Source organism: Petaurus breviceps, unplaced genomic scaffold (assembly GCF_028583685.1).
Source record: "Petaurus breviceps papuanus isolate PSGF00001 unplaced genomic scaffold, PetGlider_PUasm1.0 99, whole genome shotgun sequence".
Lineage (NCBI taxonomy): Eukaryota > Metazoa > Chordata > Mammalia > Diprotodontia > Petauridae > Petaurus > Petaurus breviceps.
Genome location: NW_027187465.1, coordinates 24360697 through 24369702, shown reverse-complemented (window position 1 = coordinate 24369702; position 9006 = coordinate 24360697). Strand labels below are relative to the sequence as shown.

Genomic DNA, 9006 nt, shown 5'->3' with positions numbered 1-9006 from the left:
GAAGAACATTCCAGCCATGGGGGACAATGCCCAGAGCTCAGGGATGCAGGGTCTTGTTTGTGGAACAGCCTGTGAGGCCAGGGTACTAGGCAGAAAAGAAGGTGTCAGGGAGTAAGGTATAAGGAGATGGAAAGGTAGAGGGGACTGGATTATGAAGGGCTTTGAAGGCCAAAGGGAACATTTTATATTTGAACCTGCAGGCAATATTTTTTCTTCTTTTTTCTTTTTTTGGAAGGCAATTGGGGTTAAGTGACTTGCCCAAGGTCACACAGCTAGTAAGTATTAAGTGTCTGAGGTGGGATTTGAACTCAGGTCCTCCTGACTCCAAGGCCAGTGCTCTATTCACTGTGCCACCTAGCTACCCAAATATTTTAGTTCTTTTCTTTTTTTTTTATCCAGATCACAGACCTTTATTTCAAACAGTGGTGAGGTGGGGGATGGGGGAGGGCAGGACAGGTGGGCAGAAGACATGCCCTCCCAACCCAAGGCCAAGGCCTGCCCCTCCATGGGACTCCAGAAGGGGCAGATCATAGGGAGGGCCAAAGGGATACAGTATGGACACCATGGGGGAGCGGCTCCACTGGCTGGGGCAGCCAAGCCCCCCAGGCAAACCACTAAATTAAGAGTAGGGCACAGCAGGGCAGAGCCCTCCCACTGCTTCAGGCCTAGTCTCCCATTTTTACTTTAGCAGTCTGAAGGACGGCCACAATGACTCCAAAGAAGCCAATGGCACTGCCAAAGATGTCTGCAATGAGTACCTTGACAAAGAGGCTGGCATTCTGGGCATCAGCCAGGGCAGCTCCACTGCCCGCAATGCCTGCACCACACCACAGTAGAGGCTGGATGGGCAGCAGCAAACATGGAACAGCCTGCATGATAGTTACAGTTTCTAGTGGCTTTGGGGGTCGTGCCCCTGAAGGGCTCTGCCACGTTGCTGATGACAATGGCCATGATGATGCCACAGATGGCCACAGCCTCGCAGAAGATGATGCTCACTGAGTTCTTGGTCTTGATCATGGGGGCCTTGACCCCTCCACCAATGTGGATGAGCCTTCGATGTAGATGCCCCAGGCTGCTGCCACTACAGAGAGGGAGATGGCCAGCCCTATCCCTAGGTTGGACCACACGTAGGGTGATGTCTCTGTAAGGAACCAGGCCACATCGAATGGGAAACCCAAGTCGAATATTGTATAGCAGATGCGCTGGGATCCAAGTCTGGAGCCAGGGCTGGGGGTTGGGGGTCATGGTCACTGGACAGGCCCAAGTGCACTGAGCTCTGCCACTTCTGCCCATCCATCCTTGTGACGCCAAATATTTTATTTCTTAAGTAGGAGGGTGACATGGTTGGACCAGTGCTTTAGGAAAATCACTTTTCTGATTGGAGAATGAACTAGAGTAGGGAGAGTCTTGAGGCAGCAAAGCCACCAGCAGCCTATTGCAATAATGCAGGTGTGAGGTGATAAGGGTCTGCACCAGGGTGGTAATGGTGTCAGAGGAGAGAAAGGGCCATGTTGGAGCGATGTCACAAAGGTGAAACTGACAGGCAACATATGGGATTTGGGGTATGAGATGTGGGGAGAGATTGAGGACGGCTCCTAGGTTGTGAGCTTGGGGGACTTCCATGGGAATGGGGAAGTAAGGTCAAGGATTAGAGCCCAATTAAGCCTGAAGAGGAGGAAAAGGAAGAAGAGGAAGAAGGGAAGAGTGGCCAGACAGTGAGTATAGGCTCTCAAGAGATTATGTAACTGATGATAATGGGCCTGGGCCAGAATCCCTGACCCCCTCCTGGCTTCATCCCATCACTAGCAGAAAGTTCACACACCTGTGTAGAGTGGAATTTCCCATTCCTTCCAACCCCGATAACCACTTTCTAAAGTCTCTTCCTCTTTTTCCCTAAACCACCCAAAATGTAAGTATGGAAGTGCTTGTCTGAATCATCAAAAAGTCCCAATAAAGCAATTATATGATTTTCATGACTGCACAGGTGGGGCAGGGAAGGGTATAAGTATTTACATAGCTCCTACTATGTGCTTTAAAAAATATATATAATCTCATTGGTTTCTCACAACAACTCTCTGGGGTAGGCACTATCGTTACCCCCAGTTTATAGCTGGAGAAATTGAGGCAAACAGAGGTTAAATGACTTGACCAAGGTCACAGAGCTAATAAGTATCTGAGGCCATATTTGAACTGAGGTCTTCCTTATTCCAGGATTGGCTCTGCTCTATCCACTTGAGCTACCAACTGTCTGGGCTGAGGCAAGGGCGAAGACTTTGGGGGTTTTTGAATACTAGTCTGGGATAAACCTATACATGACAACTTGTGGATTAGTTGAAAGTTCTCTGTGAAGTCTCTCTGATCCTCAGTGTTAGTTCACCCATGCAAATATTACTAGTAATCATTCGCCTTGTACTAGGTGTTGGGCGCCAGGCATCGTGCTAAATCTGAGAGTACAAAGAAAGGCCAAAACACACTCCCTGCCTCAAGGAGATCACAGTCTAATGGAAGAGATAATATACCTCCCTCTCAAAAAAAAAAATCCACCTTGTCTCCAAGCAAGCTATGCAGTATAAATCAAAGGTAATCTCAGAGGGAAGGCACATGGTCAGGGGGAGGGGAATGGGAAAGGGGGAAGGAAGCTTCTCACAAAAAGGAGGATTTGAGGTGAGTCCTGAAAGAGCCAAGCGAGGAGGGCAAGTATTCCAGACATGGCAGGAAGAGTGTCCTGTGTGAGGACCATTCATGTCACCCTGTCCTAGACCACATGGAGGACAGCAAATTTAAGATGGGGAAGGTAGGAAGGGGCCAGTTGTAAAGGGGCTTTAAAAGCTAGAGGATTTTATATTTGATCCCGGAGGTAATTGGGAGCCGCTGAAGTTTATTGAGTAAGGTATGAAATGGCCAGGAAGACCACTTTGATATCTGAGTGTAGGTGGATTGGGATAGGGAGAGATTTGAGGCAGGGAGAATCACCAGCAAGTTGTTGCAATAGTCCGAGTGAGAGGCAGAAAGGGATTTCACCAGGGTGGCTGCTGTTTGAATGGAATGTTGAAAAGGACCTATATGTACAAAAATGTTTATAGCAGCTCTTTCTGTGGTGGCAAAGAATTGGCCACAAGACTCATGATGGAAAGGGATCCATATTCAAATCAAGGGGATGCCCATCCATTGGGGAATGGCTGAACAAGCTGTGGTATATGAGTGTAATGGAATACTATTGTGCTATAAGGAATGAGGAGCAGATGGACTTCATAATAACCTGGAGAGACTTATATAAACTGATACTGAGTGAGGAGAGCAGAACCAGGAGAACTTTGTACACAGTTACAGACACATTGTATCTGTCACAACTGACTTTGATAGACTGGGCTCCTCTCAGCAGTGCAAGGTTATAAGACACCTCCACAAGACTCATGATGGAAAGGGATCCATATTCAAAGAAAGAACTACAGAGTCTGAATGCAGATTGAACCAAACTATTTGCTCTCTCTCTCTTTTTGTTTTGTTTCATTCCTTCTTTCTTGTTGTTCATTCCATTGGTTATAATTCTTCTTTACGTGTGAAGGTATTTGTAGAACCTATATCAGATTGCATGATGCCATGGGGAGGGAGGGGAGGAGAAGGAGGGAGAGAAAATTTGGAACTCAAGGGATTGTGGAACTGAATGTTATAAACTATAAATATATATATATATATATATTTTTTTTTTAAAAAGAATGAAAGATGTTGAGAAGGGAAAAAGGAGACTTGACAAAGTTTGGTTGTGTGGGGTAAGTGGAATGAAGGATGATGATATAGTTTCAAACCAGGATTTTTAGAACCTTTGATAATAATAGAGAGGTTTGGAAAAGGAAAAGCTTTGTGTGGAAAGATAATGAGTTTAGTTTTGGACATGTTGAGTTTGCAATATCCATAAGACATCCAGTTCAAGACTGTCCAACAAGCAGTTAGTGATTTCATTCTGAAGGTTACAGCTAGATAAACTAATCTGAGAATAATCTCCATAGAGATGATAAAATAAAGTGAGGTCTAAACAATTGGAAAAATATTGATTGCTCATGGGTAAAAATAACAATTCTACATAAATTTATTTATTCAGTGTGATACCAATCAAACTATCAAAAATTTATTTTATAGAGCTAGAAAAAAATAATAACAAAATTCATCTGGAAGAACAAAAGCTCAATATTGAGGGAATCAATGAAAAAAAAAATGCAAAAAAGGTGGTCCAGCCATACCAGATCTCAAACTGTATTATAAAGAAGTCATTAGCAGGGCAGCCAGGTGGTGCAGTGAATAGAGCACTGGCCCTGGAGTCAGGAGGACCTGAGTTCAAATCTGACCTCAGAAACTTAACACAAAAACTAGCCGTGTGACCTTGGGCAAGAAGTCACTTAACCCCCATCACCCTCCAAAAGAAAAAAAGAAGTAATTAGCAAAACAATCTGATACTGGCTAAGAAATAGAGTGGTGGATCAGTGGAATAGATTAGGTACAAATTACATTATAGTAAATGATCATAGTAATTTAGTATATGATAATCCCAAAGATCCAAGTTTTTAGAACAAAAACTCATTTGACAAAAACTTCTGAGAAAACTGGAAAACAGTATGGAAGAAACTAGGTATAGACTAATATCTCACTCTATATACCAAGACAAGGTCATAATGACCTACACATAATGGGTGATACCATAAACAAATTAAGAGAGCATGGAATAATTTATCTGTCAGATTTATAGATAAGAGGATTTAGGACCAAAGAAGATACAGAGTGAATTACAAAATGTAAAAATAGATAATTTTATTTTATGAAACTAAAAAGTTTGTGTGCAAACAAAACCAATGCAATCAAAATTAAAAAGAAAGCAGAAAACTGGGGAAAATTTGCAACACATATTTCTGATAAAGATCTTATTTTTCAAATCTGTAGAGAAGTGAGTCAGATTTATAAAAATATAAGTCATTTCCCAATTGATAACTAGTCAAAGGATATGAACGGGCAGTTTTCAGACAAAGAAATCAAAGCTATCTATGGTCATATGAAAAATATGCTCCAAATTACTATTGATCAGAAAAGTGCAAATTAAAACAAGTTTGAGGTACCACCTCACATGTATCAGAGTGACTAATATAACAAAAAAGGAAAATGTTGGAGGGGATGTGGGAAAACCGGGACACTAATGCATTGTTGGTGGAGTTGTGAACAACTGATATAACTATTCTGGAGAGCAATTTGAAACTTCGCTCAAAAGGCTATAAAAGTGTGCATGTCTTTTGGCCCAGAAATGCCACTGCTAGTTCTATATCCCAAAGACATCCAAAAAAATGGAAAAGGACTTATATGTACAAAAATATTTATAGCAGTTCTTTTTTGGTGCCTAAGAATTGGAAATCAAAGGGATGCCCATCGATTGAGGAATGGCTAAACAAGCTGTGTTATATGTTTGTAATGGAATATTATTGTGCTATAAGAAATGACAAGCAGGATGATTTCAGAAAAACCTGGAAAGACTTACATGAATTGATGTATAGTGAAGTAAACAGAACCAAGAGAATGTTGTACACAGTTAGAGCAATTTTCATTGAATGACATAACCATTCTCAGCAATACATGATTCAAGACAATCTCAAAGGACTAATAATGAAATATATTATCCACCTCCAGAGAAAGAAGTGATATTGATTGAATACAGACTAAAACGTGCTGCTTTTCACTTTTTTTCTTTCAGTTTTTCTTTTATTTGAGCTGTCTTGTATGAAATAACTAATATTGAAATATTTTTCATAATTGCACATGAATAACCTATATCTGCTTATCGTCTAAGGGAGGAGGGAGGGAGTGGGTATAGAATTTGGAATTCAAAATTTTAAATAAAAATGTTTTAAAGTCAGGGAGAAAATATGATAACTGAATCCATGAGAGCTAACGAGATCCCCGATACTACAGAAGGAGAAGAGGTGTCAGCACAAAACCTTGAGGGATACCCACAGTTGGTAGGTATGATGGTTGAAGATCCAGCAGAGGACACCGAGGAGGGGTCAGACAGGTAGGAAGAGAGCCAGGAGAGAGCAATGTGTCACCAAAGTCTAGAGAGAAGAGTGTGCAAGAGAAGAAGGCCATCGGTAGTGTCAAAGGTTGTAAAAAGATCAAGATTAAGACCATTTGATTTGACAATTAACAAACCAATGGTAATTTAAAGAAAGCATTTCCAGTTAAATGACAAGATTAGAAGTAAGACTGAAGAGAATTAAGAAAACTGTAAGAAGAAAGGAGGCAACAATTAGAGTGCTGGATCTGGAGTCAGCAAGAACTGAGTACAATCTGGCCTCAGATACTTACTAGCTGTGTGACCCTGGGCAAGTCACTTAACCCTGTTTGCCTCGGTTTCCTTATCTGTAAAATGAACTGGAGAAGGAAATGGCAAACCACTCCAGTATCTCTGCCAAGAAAACCCCAAATAGGGTCATGAAGAATCAGATACAATTGAAAGCACTGAATAACAATTAACAACAACAAAAGAGGAGAGGAAGTAAAAGCCCTAAATGCAGATGGCCTTCTCAAGAAATTTAATTAGAAAAGGGAAGACCGATACAGGGGAATAAACTCATAGATATGTTCATATGAAATGAGGGTTGTTTTTTTTTAAAGCATGAAGGAGACATGGGTGTGTTTGGATGCAGTGAGGAAGCAGCTAGGAGATGATTGAGAGATTAGAGATTGGTGAGAAAATAGAGATGGTGGAAGCTGCAAGTTGCTGGAGAACATGGAATGGAATGTGTATGCAAAGGATTTTGCCTTGGCAAGGAGGAGGGTCCCCTCTTCATGTGAGACAGGTGAAAGGAGAGAGAGGAAGGCACCTGAATGGTATGAGATGAGGAAGAGGAGGGAGGAGGAAGCTCTTGGTTCTGAATTATGGAATAATTACTGATTAGCATTGGTTGGGGGAGTTTCTTCATTGAGAGGGCCTTATACCAATGAAATTACAGGTCCATTCTTTCTTCCCCCTCAAAAAAGAAGGAAAAAGGAATTTATATAGCACTTAAATTTTGAAAGTTCTTCCTTCATAACAAGACTGTGAGATAAGATGATGAATGTTCTTATTTTTAATTATTATTATCTCTATTTTGCAGGTGGGGAAACTGGAGGCAAAATGACCCGCTCAGGTTGGATTTGAACTCGTCTCCTGCTTCCTCCAAGTCCAATTCTTTCCATTACACCATGCTGAGAGAGGAATTGACAGTTTAAAACAAATTCTATAGAAAGCTTCAGTTACTTAGAGTTTTTGAGAATGGGACTGTGGGGGAGGATGGGTCTTGTTTATTGAATTTCCTAGTTAAGTGAGAGCTGACCAGAGAAAATTTTTTGGTTTTAAAGCTGATTGGAAACCTTTCTAGTGCCTGTTAATTTACTTTTCTGTCTTCAGAAATTCAATCTCATGACTAGAACTTAATCTCCCTTTGACTACTGAGGAACTCCCCAGGCCTCAGACACACTTTCTATATCACTTACACAAAAGATGGAGAAGATTGGTCTGGATGTCATCAACCCTGCGGTGTGGCTTAGAAGTTACCTCGGTCTTACCTCGGGGCTTCTCATTATCATTTGCTTCTTCCTGAAAACAGAGAAAGGGAAAAGACAAAAACAATTTCTGGGGAGGCTTTGTTTAGTTGGGGTACACACTGTACAATAAAAACATTAAAGAACAGTCAGAAATCCAACCACTTACTTACTCTGTGGTTCTTCCTCACCAAATTCTGTTGGTGGAGGGGGAGTTAAGTATAGATATAACTAAGGTAGGATGATTAGAGCTCTGTCCCAGGGCACTGGGTGCAATCCGATTTACAGTCTTCTCTCACCCTCTCCCCTTATTTTTATAAATAAGAAAATGGATGTTAAGGGAGGAAAAGTGATTTACTCAAGTCCAAATGAGTGGCAGATACTTAGCAGTTGTGTGACCCTGAAAAAGCTACTTAGTCTCTCGGTGACTCAGTTTCTTCATCTGTAAAATGGGCTCTCAGGTCTCTTCTAGCTCTAAATATAGGATCCTATCACCCAAAGCTTAAAGCAGAATTTCCCCCAACGGGAAGCTGGAGGGAAATTTTTATTTTTTGCACTTTTCCACTGGTAATAGGAAACAAGAGTGGTCTGATTCCTTGGCAACTCTGCCTAGTGACCTTGCTAACATTACAGAGGTCTCGGCAGCCTGCTTTGGGGATCGTCATTCCACACTGGAGGGAAGACATTCTCTTTGGCACATCTTTGCAGAGCTAGGGAAATGCCAAAGAAGGGCAGGTCTCACAAAAATTGTGAGCATTGGACATCTCTGAACACTCCCTACTATCCCCCCAAACTCAGTTACTAATCTAAGTCTTTCAACCTTAACTTCCTGTCTACTCATTTTACCCCTGAAGGAATTCCCTACATATCAAAACTCTTCTCCCCTCTTCCCTTGCCTTCCTCAGCTCCAATAAGTCACCCTTTCCATGAGATTTTTACATATCCATTCTGGGTTTTGATTTTTTTAATTTGCCTAATCAAATCCTTTCCAAGAAGATCTCGTGTTAGACTCCACTGAGTCACCTGCCTACCTCAAGGGTAAACCTCAAAATTTCCTTCCATCTTCTATCTAGTTGCTGTCACTAGAGAGCGGGGTTTTGACCATTGTTCTGAAGAAAAACTGAGCAATGTCTTTGCCATTAGTGATGACGCAGTTGATCGATTACCACCCCACCTCTTTCCCACCCTCTGTCCCCAATGGACCCTTTATATACCATCTCAGAACCATGGCTAACACACTTGTCTCACGAAGCCGCCCCGAAGAAGTCACAGCAATCTCTCGCTGCTATGTGCTGGCATACAGGTATGGATTTTCTCTATGAGTCAACCTGTTTGTAGGAAACTCTAGGGCTTTAGATCCTTGACTGTCAGATCACAAAACAGTTGGAAGGGACCTTAGAGAGGCAGCCTGGCTCAAACTCTTAGCCACATTTTATAGATGAAAAA

General features: G+C 41.7%; 1 pseudogene; it reads right to left on the bottom strand.

The window, feature by feature from the left end:
• Positions 1-330: 330 nt before the first annotated feature.
• Positions 331-9006, bottom strand: part of LOC138156331 (V-type proton ATPase 21 kDa proteolipid subunit c'' pseudogene) — a 17288-nt pseudogene continuing 8612 nt past the window's right edge.